General features: G+C 38.4%; 1 protein-coding gene across 1 annotated transcript in view; it reads left to right on the top strand.

Annotated features, from left to right (window-relative positions):
- Positions 1 to 16,515, top strand: part of LOC122815793 (C-C chemokine receptor type 6-like) — a 438,699-nt gene that overhangs the window by 262,915 nt on the left and 159,269 nt on the right. Inside the window, exon 2 of the mRNA XM_044088578.1 lies at positions 5,357 to 5,430. The gene's annotated coding sequence lies outside the window, so the exon portion shown is untranslated. The remainder of the gene's footprint in view (positions 1 to 5,356; positions 5,431 to 16,515) is intronic.

Raw genomic sequence — 16,515 nt, 5'->3', positions numbered from 1 at the left:
ATGTGCATACTGATTTACTTCCATGATGATTTGGACTTCATTTAAAAGTTTTATTTTGCATTTTACAGCACAAACACCAAGCCATCTGCTAAAAAAACTTAGCATTAAAACTTCTTTGCCCTTGAAACTCACATTCATTGAAACAGCATTGAAACCCACATTCAAAGAAAATACATTTTACCAGTGGCAGATAAATATTAATTCTGGGCTGTTTTCAAATCATAGGCCCCTTGCATATGAAACATACATACGCTCTTTGATACACCTTCCTATTGTTTTGAATATTTTTCCAGTAAAAAATGAAACAAAATGCATGCACCAATAATGACAAAACTGCCCAATTCAGAACATTTCCTTCATCAAAGTCAAAGGCAGGCATTCACAAACAAGACACCTATGTTATCTGTTGTATTGCCATTGCAATGTTTATGACATGTTCTAATGCTAAATCTTCATCTGCTAACACTCATTTAAAACACATTGTACAGTAAAATTAGTCCATTAATATTTCAATCCATCTATAAACTGTGAATTGTATGATGCTGCAGTATAGCAAGGCATATTTGCATTTCTATGCACCTTTTTATGAGAAAACTTGAATATTTCACAAACCATTAGCATCTTTCATTTTAAATGAGTTTATGTTGTCACTTTATTATTAAATGTACTAGAAGTGGGTTTCTCTAGTGCATACAATCTCTGCAGTAACTCATCAATTTTGACACCCATCATACTTAACTGGAATGAGGCTTTTTTCTCTTCTTTATTGCTTTTCACATCGTACTAATGTCCATCTCTTTTAATAAAAAGCTGAATATTTTTCCACAACAGCATCACGCATTCACATTCCCCACAATATCTATCAGTTTTGTTCAGATATTTATACTAAATGCATTAATTAACTTTTTATAATAAACAAATTGCACTGTATAATATCATTTTTGACAAAAAATGCACTGTGCCATCCTATATGATGTCATAACTGTAATGTAATCATTTTTATACCTCAGATTTTATAGATATGCTTGCTGCTTCCCTTTAAAATTGATAATTGGCATCTTTATCATGGATGTAGCATTACCTCTAGGGAAAGTGCCTGTTTGCTAAGTCAGTCTGCATAAACTGACCAGTACATCAACGGCTGTCGCTGTATTTTCCTGTTATTTAAAATGTGTGTGCTGCCTGTATGTGATGACCTTAGTATAGAGTTGTCTAAAAATAAGAATATTTACTTTTTTCTACTATAGTATAATATTTTTTTTTCAAGTACAATTCATTGTATATAAAAGTAACTGAACTGACCTGCTGTCTTGTGTAAACAGTTAAATAGCCTCTTACTTACTTACTTAATTCTGCACCAGCACCTTCACTCTGTACTTTTCTTCTTCTTTCTTCTTTCTTCTGTTCTTCTACAAAATTCACTCAATCAAACAAAACAAATAAAAATTAAAAAAAAAAAAAAGTAAAATGATCACGACGTGACACGAAACAATCCACGACCACAACAAAGCAAGCTAAGTTAACTGAACTGATTGATTCTCGCTCTTTTCCCAGCACATAAAGCCCGGGAAGAGAGCGACAACCAATCAGCAGCATTTAGGCTTTACTCAGCAGTCACGTCATGACTGACATGCCTGCGGACGTCGCAGTCCGAGCCCCTTCCAAGTCTATGCGGTTTGGAACCGCTGCTGCATAGACTTCTGGGCATCACAATGATGCCTTATGTGCTCCTCCGGGCTGCAATGTAAACCAAAAAAAAAAAAAAAAGCTATTTACAACGCATGTTAAGCTGCGCAATATGCGCATGCACTTTGAGTCGCGGACTCGAAATTTAAAGTGAAAAAAGAGAGATTTCTTTTTTTTTTTTAATTTAATGATTACATTAAAAGATACACACAAGACCAAAAACAACTGAGGGGGCTGCAGTCCGGCAGTCCGATGCTCCGAGCCACCCCTGCTTAAAAACATTGATAAATGGACATCCTAGTACTTATGCAGCTCTCACATGGCCCAGTGCAGTAGAACTGTATGGAAGTAATGAGAATGGTGTAGTTCTGTAGGAACTTTTACCTTCTGAGGATAATTGCATTTTAATACATCATGAGGCTGTACAGGAGAAGGCAATCATGTGTCAAAGAAAGCTGACAGTCTTGATTTGTGAAAGGCAGATCCTGTCTATTGAATCTGTTAAACATCTTCAGAATGGTTACTGATGCTGTAGACTGTCACCAAGTGGTACATAAAGGATATCTTGACTTTGCCAAAGATATCTTTCCCCATGTTGGCATCATACAGAAGTTAAATGCTTTAAAAATTGACCCATATGTATTTGTCTGCATGGCAGAGAGGGATAAAGCCCTTACTGCACCCCAGAGTACCCGTGTTCAAGTAGCGGCATGAATGCTGGAGGGACCTGACAGGAGTGAGTGGCCAATGTGGGCTCATCCATCCTTTTGGGCAGGGAGGCTGCCAAAGCTTACTGCACAGGCTTTATGCCAACAAGTGGGTAAGCTGCTCGACCGGAAGGCTGCACTTGCTCAGATGTATACATGCACCTCCCACAAGCAGCTATTGTAGAGTTCACAAGGCTGCCATTAGACGGGGGGGGGGGGTTAGCGCACACTCCCCAGCAACAAGACACTGGACCAGCATCCTTGATCTTAATGGCCCCAGTTGTGGGTTAGATTGATAAGGGTATGGCTAAGGTGGGTCTTGTAGCCCCTGTGAACAAAGACAGGAGCTGGTGACAGCTGACAGTCAGCTATGGGGAAGGAAAGAAAAAAGAAATTGACTTATATGTGGCAAGATATAAAATACAAACTGGTTGAAAGACAGAACCCACACAGTCTGAGTCACAGGAGCCTCATTAAAATGTATGAAAGCCAGCAACAATGTCCCTCAGGGCTGGATCCTGGAACCGCTCCTTTTCAACATTTACTTCTCAGATCTCCAAGCAGAGAGCCCCAGAACTCTAGCTATTAAAGTTTGCAGATTACTACAAACTGAGGGTTTAGTTAAACTATCCTCAAACATCCAAGCCCTCCAGAATGATCTCTCTCTAGTAAACTCTTGGGGGAGTAAAAATGGGCTCAAACTAAATGCAAAACTGTGTAGTACAGTCACTTGTGGTAGACAGCCCCTCCTATCATCATTCTGTGTAGACCATACACCACTACAAACAATCTCTGTCTTGCTTTGCTGCATCATTAGAGACAAAGTTGTCTTTGACCTCTTGTATCTCTTTATATCTCCTCTATTACTAGACTCAAGGGCCTAAATCTTCACCAACAGACAAATAACACATTGTAGAGGTACAGGTTTATAACCCAGCATCTCCTAAACCTCCTGTAATAAACTTACCCTGTATGCTAGGCAGTATAACTCACTATCATCCTTTAAACATAACCTAGATAACTGGATAGGTATCCACAAATTTACTCCAGAACTGACTGGTATCGACACCTGCAGAAAACAGGTGCCACCTCAGAGAATGAATGATCATAAGACTTTGTGGCCTTGGAGTATCTATGAATTTATCTGTTTGATCCCATTGTTTTTTTATTTCTCTATCCATACTGATTCATGCTTACTTTATGAATAATACCATTTAGCCGATCACAGCTTTGGTAGATCAAAGCATATACTTGCCATCTTCCTTCTGGTTTACTTATTCACTTCCCAGCTGTTCCAGACTCAACACCACCATTACTAGCATACAAACCTTCCTTCCACACTCCATGTAACCACAGAAATACACTGAATGAGTTAGTCATTAGTTACTGAATAGAAACAGGTTTGGAACATTTCTCACTGTTAGTTGCTGACCCAACCTTCCCTACATTGGGTGTCCCTCTATTATTGCAATTATATGCCTGTGTTTTGTCAACAGGTTCCAACTAAAATGGTGTGCATGGGTTTATTGAGTTTGTCTGAACAAGACCTTCTGAACTGCACAAACACTCTTACAGTTCTGAAACCTTAAAGATATTAATAAGACTTTCTTTCATTAGTTCCACTTGGGTGTTCTCTTCATGCTTTTTACTGTTTTTCTGCTACACACTTAATTTTACATGATTACTAAGAGATTAGTAGGTTTATTCTGTATGTATGTACATGCACACACATATTAACTTTTCTGTGTGTATACAGATATAGGGATAGATTACATATAGTTATACATATACAAAGTGAAAGAGAGAGAGGGAGAGAGAGAGAGAGAGAGAGAGAGAGCATCAGTGACCGCAGACTGCACCTCTGTAGAGGGGATTTGCCTTGATATCTTTATCCTTGTGTGGATATGATGATGTGACATTGATCAGGTATTTTATTATAGCCCATATAATTTTTAGTTTCTCTGTCCTACCTATATTCCAAAGCTTGAGAAGAACTAGACACCAGTATGTATATGGGAATTCTCCATTTATACGTGTGCTGGTAAAATGATAATTACTCTTTTCACAGGAAATTTGAGTGACTACCAGAATGTCTTGAAACAAGGAAGAATGGAAGTGTGTGTCTGAACATAGATATGAGTGTGTGGGTCTGTTCACTTTGTATATTTTTTAAGCATTTTTAAGAAGAAATTGTGATTTATAACTACAAAATTGTGATTTACAAAACTGAGAAACAAAAACGAATCATAGACCAAACAAGCAAGATAAAAACGACAAAAAATGACAACTTGGAACAGCTGTTACTAAAACCAATAACTGATTTAATGAAGCGCTTTTCATCTGAGATTTCACTCAAACTTCATTTTTGTAGTTTTATCTTGCTTGTTTGATTTACAAAAATGGGCACATTAAGATTAAAGTATGGCACACATCTGTTCTCTGCCCCCATTCCAAAAGTGCTGACACAAGTCTGCTGAATCTTACAAACTGTCTGCAGTAATTCAGTATCCATGTTTAGAAGCAGGGAAATCATTGATGTCATAACAATTACTTTCACATCTCCTACACAGCTGCAGAAGGAAGTGTTACTACACACTGACCTTCAGTCAGCAAATTTAGTTTGTTACTTTTTCCTGAGTATTTAAACTTATCATACAAGTTACATACAAAGTTAAGAAATCTCAGCCAGGCAGCAATTTATTGTATGTTATTTTACTTTTTTGTTTCTTAGACACTGTTGGAGCAGTTAAGTATTTTAAATATGTGGCAATAATACTTAAAAAAAATATTTCAAAAATTTGTATCTGTCTTCTTGTAATAATTCTTCAAAGCAGTGTAAAACTGCATATTTAATACAAAATGTGTTAACTTGCTGGACAAACAAGGAAGTAAAACAAATGTACTGGTGTAAGCATAGTTGGTATTTCTCTGTACAGTGCTATTAAATGCATGTTTTGTTTTAGTTTTTCAGAGTAGAAGTAAGGAAAGCTTTCTCTGAATTTGACAAGAAAATACATGTGAAAAACAAGCATCCACAGTAAGTATTGACTCATTAGTTTATAATATACATGCTAAATAGACTTTTAGTGTTTTACCTCAAGTGCGTGTTCTGAATTGGAATATTAATTTATTTTAGTTTTTATTTAATTATTTATATTTATTTAATTACACTTTGTTGACTGGGTTAGTCCTACTAGGCCAATGGTCTCTTTTCATGGGGGAAGAACTTAGGTGGTATTCATATTGACTAGGGGAAATTTGGCCAGGGCATCAAGGAACTTCCCCTACTCATCATTGTTGCAAGTGGGACCCATTTTGGAAGAACACTTCCTGTTTCTGTTCCAGGCACAAAAGTGTCCCATATAAACAGGTAGGCAAATGGAGAGAGAAGGAGATGATAAAGTGATGAAAGAAATGGTGGAGAAAGCAAATATAGAAATCAGAGAATGTGTGCTGGATTCTGAGGAATTGTTTCAAAGAAATCTGTTTGATGGAAATGAGTCAGTAAATGATGGATGTATAATTACAACTCTCCAGTCGAGAGGGTTGTGGGATGATTTACTTTAAGAAATGGTGGTGCAGAGTGAGCCAGAAAATGAAGGAGATGTTTCCTGGGAGGAATTATGGAGAAATACAAAAGGAGGATGCATAGCCAATCCTGAAATATAGAAGTGAGATGGAAAAGAAAATATATGCAGAGAAAGTAACAGAAGGCAAGAGTAGAGTAGCAGAAAATAAGGCAGAAATGAAAAATGGAAGTATGTTGGAAGGATTCACAGTAAAGAAGACAAAGAAATGGACATGTATGAAGCGTTAGACAATTTAATAGCTCCTTTGGGTGTAAAAGCACGAGGTAAAAGCACTTATTAACACAGGGACATTTTGTGACATTATATTTGAGACTGTGTTTTCAAAGGAAATTTTCTATGAGAATATGATAAAAAGAAAGACCATAACCCATGGAATCTTTTTCTGATAAAAGCATTTAACAGGGAAACAAAAAAGAAAATTTGTGTACACTTTCAAACAGAGGTAGACAGACAGACTTTGAAAAAACATTTGAAAATGTTATGTAAAAAAGTACTGGAGACTGCAAATGTTTCTGACAAAAGGGATTTATGGACTGGTGGCTGGGATTGTAATGTTGTGTTAAAAGCAGAAATAGAAAAAAATTATACATATACCATGCATGATAAATGTGGAGGGGAATAGTGGTGTCATACAATACTGGGGACAACCCAAAACATGTTTTTCTTTTGTGGAAAAGAAGGATATTTAATAAGTAACTGTGGCAAAATAAAATGTTATATTTGTGGTGAAATGGGACATGATGCAAAAAATGTGAATTGAAATGTTATAAATGTAACAAAATTGGACATTTATGGATGGAAAATAAGAGTAAGGAAAAAGAAAAAGCTTTGCTTCATATGGATGGGACGCCTGCTCCAGAGAAGGGGGATTCTCTGAGACACATAGCTGTTCCTCCAATGTGTCCTATTTATGACATAAGTAACATTTAAATTCCTAGATTGAGTAATTCTGATGCTATTCCTTTTGTGAATATGCAAAAGGTCCATCAGAGTGGGATCCAAGGATGCCTTGTATGCCAGATATAGACTGCCTCTGAACAGTCTGTAGGAAACATTATAAAGACAGGGCTTTGAGGTGATTTGCAGAGGACATTGTTGTTTACGTCCTGTATTCTTTTTGTGAGAAACTTCAGTGGACATTCAAGTTGCTGCATGTGCCTGGTCAGGTACATATCAAATGGGCATTATACTCAATGATGGGTCCGATAAGGACTGAGTACAGTTGCATGATGACACCCCTGGACCTAGATGTCATACCCTTGCTTATACATTGAGCAACACAGAATGATTTCCTTACTTCCTTGGACATACGTTGGCAGAAAGCTGGATTACTATCTACATACATACCTAAATCCCTGACTACTGTTTTTACTCTTAGGGGTTTGTTATTGTTGAGGTAATTTCCTAGGATGGCTGAATTCCCATAGAGGTACTATTATGCAATTCTTTGTATTGAGTTTTAAGCCGTGGCTTTGGTACCATTTATTTGTCTGTGTTAGTCCTTCTTGTAAGATGTTAGTACGTGCGGGAAATTCTGTGACTGCTCCTAGTTTGCAGTAATCTGAAGACTTGGTCAGCCAGAGACCTTTGACATTGGCCTTGACATCCAAGAAGGAGATGCCAAAAAGGAGTGGACCCAACACAGAAGCTGAAGGACACTGCTAGTGACTGGCCTCTTAATGGAGGTGGTTTCCCCAGTCATAACTCCCTGGATCCTTTCTGAAAGCCACTTGGCTCTATTACCAAGCATTTACAATGAAGCACCAATCTCCTATTTCCAAATTCCACCACAACTCAAAGACAGTTTATTGCAAGCAAACATTCCAAACCTTCTTGTGATTCACCTTTCAATAATTTTAGGATACTAACAAAAAGACACAGTAGTCCGTATACTGCCACACTTGACTACTTAATGAAGTCTTTTTCAAACAGCATATGGTATATCAAGTCCAGTTCATTAAATGGACTTCCAATGAAAATTTATCTGAGCAAGTCTTGGTATCATCAAAAAGATATCACTGCCAGAATGTATGCATATAATGCTAACAGCTTCACAAGCTGTCCTATATAATGAAATGGAACAGAACACTGCTAACCTTCTTTTGAATAGCACAGAGACATAGATGTTAATGTATGCATTATTGTAGACCTTAATGTATTTTCTAGTACATACTGACATTCTTTAGCATCAGGTTTCACATCATTATTTTCTTGGACTGGGTTGAACTATGAAGTTGTGCACAACAATATTTGTGCTGCCTCATTTCTTCTTACTTGGTAGTACATCGTAACACTTCCAAAGCCCTATTAGTTAATTAGAAAGTTACACAGCAGTAAGCTTTAGTAGACATCTGACTGACATTCAACTCTCCCATGCTAGGTTTTTTAAACAATCTCACAGAACTTACTCATTTTTTTTTTTTTTGCACTAGCTTGACCATCTAGTCCCCCACCCCCGGTGATATTTAACTCATTTGCTCTCCTGTCCTACATGACGTAGATCCCCACAATTTAACTCATGCTGGGAACCTCTTTGTTGTAGAGGAGATTAGCATTTTAGTGCAGAGACATTGAGAATATGTGAGAAGTGGCAGTAAAGCAGCAGGTGATCATCACCCATAACCACTTACAATTTTATTTTAATTTAAACAACCACTCCTAGGCTGTTTCTATATGTTAGATATACAATGGTTAAAATCACCAGCCACAATGGTGTGTAAATGTCCTCAGTGCTGTCTTACAATGTGATGTCTACATGAAGACACAGCTAGCACATGTATGCCCAGATCTGACCTTCTGCTCTCCATCTGAGGATGTTGCTGTGGCAGAAATCCCCACCCCCTCCTTCCTTCTGATATAAGATGAATGTCCACTGGCCAATCACTCCTTCCTGTCTGGGTATGCTACGCAAATATTAGTCACCTGTATCAGTCATGGTTACGACATCTGTGCCAGTGGGCCAGCATGAATCTGCACACTTCTGAAGCATAAGGGCATTTCTATTATTTATTTCTGTGTCTATATTATACTTTCTTCCATTCCATCACCAACCATTAAGGCATCATGAAAATATAAAAAAAGCATTTTTTGGTTAGAATGTCTGAATGGACTTCCAGTCCTAAATATTAGCACTCAGTTAGGTTCACAAATAGATTATTTACCCACAATATTTATTTAGTCACTAGAAAGTAACCCATCCCACAACAGTACATACATGTACATTGTTTCTGTTCATGCTCAGAGTTCAGGAAGGTACTGTTTCTCTCTCTCGCCACCAATGTATATATCTTTGTTTTCCTAAATATTACAGATTTCATCTGTGTAGTTGCAAAATGTTACTGCTTATATTTGGAACTAACCTGTGGCACTTGGAAACGTTTATTTAATAAATGTTATACACTACATGCTATTTGTCAGCATCCAGAGCAGTTTTATTTATAGATATAGGGGCCTTAGTTGCAATCAATAAAGAACTCGTATCTGTTTAATGCCCCAGTGCCTACAGTAATAGCTAAAGAACAGAATATTTTGCTTTGGTCTGTTCTCTAGGTGGCAATAGAAATTACAAGTACTCTGGAACAAACTACCTATCTATATCAAACAAAGTTCCTCATTAGCACTCTTCAAGAAAAATCTTGATGATTGAATGGGAGATAGGAAATTCACCCAGGGGATCACTTCTGTGGCTCTGCTTGACAGGGGCAAGGGAAAATAAATTTCTTGGGTGGCAAAAGCCAGGGTACCGTTTGGCTAGGCTTATATAGGCCCTAGGGCCAATAGCCTAGTACCTACCTATGAACCTATGAACATGTATGTAGCTTGCGTATTTTAACTACCAAAATTCTCTATTGCTATTTTTATTGAAATGTATCATTATTGCTATTTTTGTTGCATTGTATATCTTTGGAGCTTTTCTCCCTGGGCCTCCACTGAAAAAGGGCAATAGCTCAGCTGGGCACTCCCGGTCAACAAATGTAAAATAAAATAAAATAAATAAATAAAATAAAGTGAAGTAGCTTCCACCTTCTCAAGTATGAAGACCACCAAAGTGCAGTCAGACTTTGTAACAAAGGTAGTGGCCTTCAGTACAAAGCAACAATAAGCCATAAAGTGACAGTACTTCATAGGTTCATAAGTTCATAGGTAGGTACTAGGCTATCAGCCCTGGGGCCTATACAAGCCCAGCCAAAAAGGTACCCTGGCTTTTGCCACCCAAGAAAATTATTATCCTGTGCTACTGTCAAGCAGAGCCACAGAGGTTATCCCCGGGGTGAATTTCCTATTTCCCATCCAATCATCAAGATTTTTCTCGAAGAGTGCTAATGAGGAACTTTGTTTGATATAGATAGGTAGTTTATTCCAGAGTATGGGAAGTCTCTGGGACAGGAATCTATCCATCCGGCATGTTCTGTTTATTGTGGTGCAAGGTTTAGGTCCCTAGAGCGTGTAGCTTAGAGGGATTGGGATTTCTTTAAGTGGAGCATGCCCAACAGCTCTGGGTTTGACATAGCTTTGTATGTTAGGCAGAGATCACCTCTGAATAGGCGATATGCGATGGAGTAAAGCTGGAGATTTTTGAGACGGTCTGCATAAGGCACCTGTTTGAGGCTGGTAATCCTCTTTGTGAGGTATTTCTGCGGCCTTTCCAGTTGTTGTAGATGTCTTGTGAGGTACATACCAAAAGAGCCGTTGTACTCTTTAATGGGTCTAATGAGTGATGAGTAGAGGGGAAGAATGACCTCTTTTTTCCTGGATGAGAAACCTTTTGCGATGACACGTAGAAGGATTTCCTGACTACTGTGGTGATGTGATTATCAAAGGAGAGACTACTGTCCACCTGTGTCCCAAGGTCTCTTATCACACTTTTGGTGTTAGGTATACTACCGCCTATGTTGTAGTTCATGGGTACAGAGTTTTTACCAAAGGGGATGACAATGCACTTTTTGGCATTGAGCTTGAGGCCATGGCTTTGACACCAGGTATCTGTCTCAGTGAAGCCCTTTTGTAGGATGCCCACATCGTTAGGAGTTTCGATTATGGCTCCTAGTTTGAAGTCATCTGCGAACTTCGTTAGCCAAAGACCTTCTGTGTTAGCCTGTACTTCAGAGAAGTAGATACCAAACAGGAGAGAACCCAGGACTGAACCCTGTGGTACTCCACCTGTCTCTGGTTTGAAGTCAGATTTGGAGTCTGCTACTTTCACTGTATGGGTTCTGTCAGTGAGCCAGTTGGCAACCCATCTTGTGACATAGGGATTTATACCTAGTTTAGTGAGTTTATCTATAATTCTAGAGTGGGGGATGGTGTTGAAAGCCTTGGCAAGATCTAGATAGGCTGTTTGAACCACCTTACCCTTGTCTACAGCTTTGGTGACTGCTTCAAAGAAGTCTATCAGGTTTAGGAGACATGATCTGCTTTTTACAAACCTGAACTGGGTGGGGTCCAGAGTTTGGAGATTACCAATGTCTTTGTTTATAAGTTCAATGATGATACGTTCCAGGCTTGTTAGGCTAATGGGGCAGTAGTTCCTGGGGTCTGTGGTGGCTCCCCCCCTTGTAGAGTGGGATAACCGTCACTGTGCGCCATTCAGCAGGCACAAAGCCTGAGGTGTGGCTATGATTGAACATGGTACTTAGGTGGGGTGCCAGTTCGTTCTGTAGTTCATGTAGAACACAGCTTGGGATGTTGTCTGGTCCCATGGATGCTGTGTTCTTGGCTTTGGAGAGTGTGGTTTTTACCTGGCTTTGGAGAGCGTGTTTTTTACCTGTGCAGCCGTGATTACAGGAACTTTGCATTCTTCTGGTATAGAGATGGTGAGAGGGGGGTAAAGTTAGCACTGAACCTATCTGCCAGGATGTTGGCAATATCAGTTGGGTCTGTATATTTAGTGCCATTGTGGTGTAACTCAGAGCAGATCTGAGTGTTGCCATTGAGATTCTTGACATAGATATAGAATGCTCTGTGGTTGTCTTTAGAATCAGTGGCGATTTTGTTTTCGTAACTAGTTTTGGAGGATTTTATCAGGCATCACAGCCTCTTACTGAGGATGACCAGGGAGCTTCTCCACTCATGGGATTTTACTCTCTTTTGCAACAGTTTCTTCCTTCTGTTTTAAAACTGAAAGCTGATTATTTCTCACAAAATTTTCTTAAGCTACACAATAGCACTTTTAGGTTGACTATAAATACATGCCAACATCATCTTCCTCTTTGCCAGTAGCCCCTTGCTAACATAAGTCTACCATTATTATCGTTTTCCCTCTTCTATCACTATTGAAGCTCCTCTATCAAGTAGTATATATAGAATATGTGTGTGTGTGTGTGTGTGTGTATATATATATACATATATATATATATAATGAAACCTTAGCTAAAGTAAATTGGGAACCCCCTCAAATCCCTGCCACTTAACGAGGCTGTTGAGTTGTTTAACTCAACATTCCTAGACATCTTAAATAGGCAAGCACCCACCTGCCAAAAACGAATAACATAATCATTCAAACTGGCTCTCAAAATCCACCAAAGAAGTCATGTCCACAAGGGATAAAATCTGGAAATCATGGCAGAAAAACAAAGACCCTACAACTCTAATACAATACAAACAACTCTGTAACCAGGCAAAACATCTAATAACCAATGATAAAAAAGCTCACTGCCTCCACCTACAAAGCCAACATAAAAATAATCCCCAAAAATTCTGGTCCTCCATCAACCATTTATTACATCCAGGTTCTCAAAGCAACCCATCCTCTGACCCACACAAAACCTCTACCGAACTTGCCCCCCTCTTCAATTCCTACTTCATTGACACCATAGCTAACCTAACCACCACCTTTCCTATGGTTAACAGTACCACCACCAAGACAGCTAATGACCAAACCATCCCAGAAAACAATCCTACACACAACTCTAACCTAAAATTCTCCCCCATACCCATTGCCACAATAAAAAGACTTTTACTTAAGCTTAAACACTGTACTCTAGCCCCTGACAATCTACCCCCACACTTCCTGCAGCTAGTTGCAAACTCTATAGCTTACCCCATCAGCATACTCATTAACAGATCAAATAAGGAGTCCCTTGTCCCAGACAGCTGGAAAAAAGCATTCATTCTCCTCTTACACCAAGGCGGCACCAACACAGACATCACAAACTTTAGACCCATAGCTATTCTCTCACTCCTCTCTAAAATACTGGAAAAATGCATCCATGCCCAACTCTTCAACCACCTGCTTGAAAATCAAATTCTGTCACCCACCCAGCATGGTTTCAGACTAGGCCACAGCAACACTACAGCCCTCCTCTCCTATCTTGATACAGTTAACAGGGCATGGGATTCTGGTAAAATAATCGCTTCTCTTTTCCTCACCCTCTCCAAAGCTTTTGATACCATTTCCCACACTATCCTCCTCTCTAAACCAGCTTCCCTCCACATTTCCCCACCTCCCCTACAATGGTTCAGTAGCTATCTCTCCAATAGGCAGCAATCCACCAAACGGCAACAGTCTTACTCTCCCTTCCTCAATACTTCCACGGGGGTATCCCAAGGCTCCATACTTGGTCCTGTCTTATTTAGCATCTTTATTTAAACAACTTTCATACCACTCTCCCACAATGCTCAGTAATCCAGTATGCTGATGACTCTACAATAATATACACTGCAAATTCCAGCTCTGAACTCCAGCAGATCACCCAGAATGCCCTCACCTCTACTGAATCTTGGATGCTTAACAATCATCTTTCCCTAAATCCAAAAAAAATTAACTAGTAATTTTTACCCCTAAGAAAACCACTCCCCTAGATAAAAAACTCTTCAGTATACAAACCAAGACAATTCCACTATAGAAGTTGTCCCACACACTAAATTACTAGGCATTATTACAGATGAAAACCTAAACTTTGACCTACACATAAACAGTAACATCAAAAAAAAAACACCAAAAGCTTGGTATGCTGTACAGGCACCAACAGTTTCTTAGCTTCTCTACTAGACAAACCCTTGCAACTACATTTTTATTACCCTCTCTCCTTTATGGTGCCCCTCTCCTCATTACTATCCATAATTCTACAAAATCCAAACTTGATATGTGTTACAACAGAATAGCCAAATTTGTCACCAAGGCCAAATTCTCATCCCACCACTGTAACTCACTGAAACAATTAGGCTGGTTTGAACTCCCCCACCATCTCTCATTCACCCAGCTAACTACAGCACACAAAATAATCTACAGACACACAGGTTGTCCTGCTCTCTCAACTCTACTTGCCAAATACCAACCCAGCAGGCAACTAAGATCTGAAAATAATCTACTTCTAGAAGTAGAAAAGCCCACCTTACCAGCTGATCAACGTCTCTACAACTTCACCATCGTCAGACTATGGAACTTGCTTCCTCCTATAAGAAACACGGGCAGCACCACCACCTTCAAACAAATACTGAAAAAACATCTCAACTCTTCCTGGCTATGTACGTGCTCTATAATCTAACCTCTTCCTTCTCCTTATATTATAACTAAATTCCTATGCTTTTTACTACTAGTGACTGATGATAGTTTCTCCATATTTTTTTTTCTTTCATCACTTGCTGATACTGGCACAATAATGCTGATTAATTTATCTCCATTTTTACCACTCTGAATTCATCTGACAACCAACTAAATTCCTGCTTTTATGTATATATTCTGTATATGTTACTGTAATCAAACCAACTAAATTCCTGACTTATGTATATATTCTGTATATTTTACTGTAACCACTATGTGTAACACTGTTTCTACTTCTGTACCAATTAATGTTTAATTTTTTCTCTGCATCTATGTTCTTGTCGGAGCTTTTATCCCTGGGCCTCCACCAAAAATGGTCTCTTTTAGGCCCAGTGGACTTTTCCGGTAAACAAATGCAATAAATAAAAAATAAATAAGCATAAGTACTCTCCTTTTCCTTTGTCCCTGATACTCTGCTGAATATCCATCCTGAAATCCTTTCCTGATCAAATTCACATGGTCTCTTCTTTCCAAATTTGTCTCCTGTAGCATTGCTATTTGCACTCTGCACTTCTCAATATAATTCAGTACTCGTTCCATTTTGTCTATACCTGTAAGGCCATTCACTTTCCAAAATAATATGGGTAGAGTAGTCCTTATGATAAGAAGTTATTATTCCCACCTATTATATATGACAGTATTTTTAAATGACTATTTCCATATTTTGTGTTACATGAACCCATTAATGTTTGGCAGGTGGATCTTTTAAAGTTGTTTCTTGTCATCTCCTTTTGAACCTGTCACATTATTGCAAGATTCTTTGTTTTAATGAAAACCCTCAAACTAAAAAAACACCCCCATAACACCCTCTTGACTTATTAACTTAAAACAAAGAAAGAAAACTATGTATACATTCAAATACATTCCAAGAAGCCTTCTTTGAAATAAAGAACTGACTTAACAATTCACAGATCATACTAAATCCCAAGAAAACACAACTAATGCTGTTCCACTCTACTAAAACGAGCAGCCTTACCTTCTCTATACTCACTGCCAACAAAACCCACATCACCCCTGTCACTGTGGCTATGAGTTACCTAGGAGTTACAATTGACAAGCAACTCAAATTCACAAAGCACATATCAACAACCATCACTAAACGCCACAAAAAGCTAGGTCGCCACTCTCGCTGTAAAAGTTATCTAACCTCCGAATCTTGAATTGCAATAGCCAGTACCCACCTCCTATCTACTCTACTTTATGTAGCCCCAATTCTAACTAATCTTTACAAAATTGACCTTAATAAACTTTCCATTTGTTACAACAAAATTGCTAGATTTGCTACCAATGCCAAATCACAATCCCACCACTGCCTTTTCCTATAAGCATTGCACTGGCTTGAATTTCTGAACCTATTAAGGTACCATCAACTCAGCCTAGCTCATCTAATTCTGTACTATCCTGAGAAACCCCCCTACCTGACTGGCATGCTGAACTTCTACAATTCAAATAGACAACTTCGGTCTTCCAACAAAGCCTTAATCAAAACCATCACATGCAAAAACAACTCCGGGGAATCACTATTTGCCCATGAAATAGCAAAAATATGGAACAACCTTCCCCCTGACCTCCGACTACAAAACTCCATACCCTCCTTCAAAAGCCTACTTAAAACATACCTGTTCACCAACCATCTATGCAACTGTAATTGACCTCCTAATATATAGTGTATATTTATGCATGTATGTGTATGCATATGTGTGTGTGTGTGTGTGTGTGTGTGTGTGTGTGTGTGTGTGTGTGTGTGTGTGTGTGTGTGTGTGTATATATATATATATATATATATATATATATATATATATATATATATATATATATATACTCTTACATGTATATTTGCTTGAATGTATATATGGAAAACTTTAAACATTTATATAATCTTACTCAGTTGTGAAATATCTTGCAATGCCCTACCAGGCTCCTATCTACTCTCATTGTATATTCTGTACACTTGTATTTTCAACCAAAAGAGGGAATATCCTCTTATTAT

This window comes from Protopterus annectens, chromosome 11.part0, assembly GCF_019279795.1.
Source record: "Protopterus annectens isolate FY-2018-M chromosome 11.part0, PAN1.0, whole genome shotgun sequence".
NCBI classification, from domain to species: domain Eukaryota; kingdom Metazoa; phylum Chordata; order Ceratodontiformes; family Protopteridae; genus Protopterus; species Protopterus annectens.
This window is presented reverse-complemented; position numbering and strand designations above follow the sequence as displayed.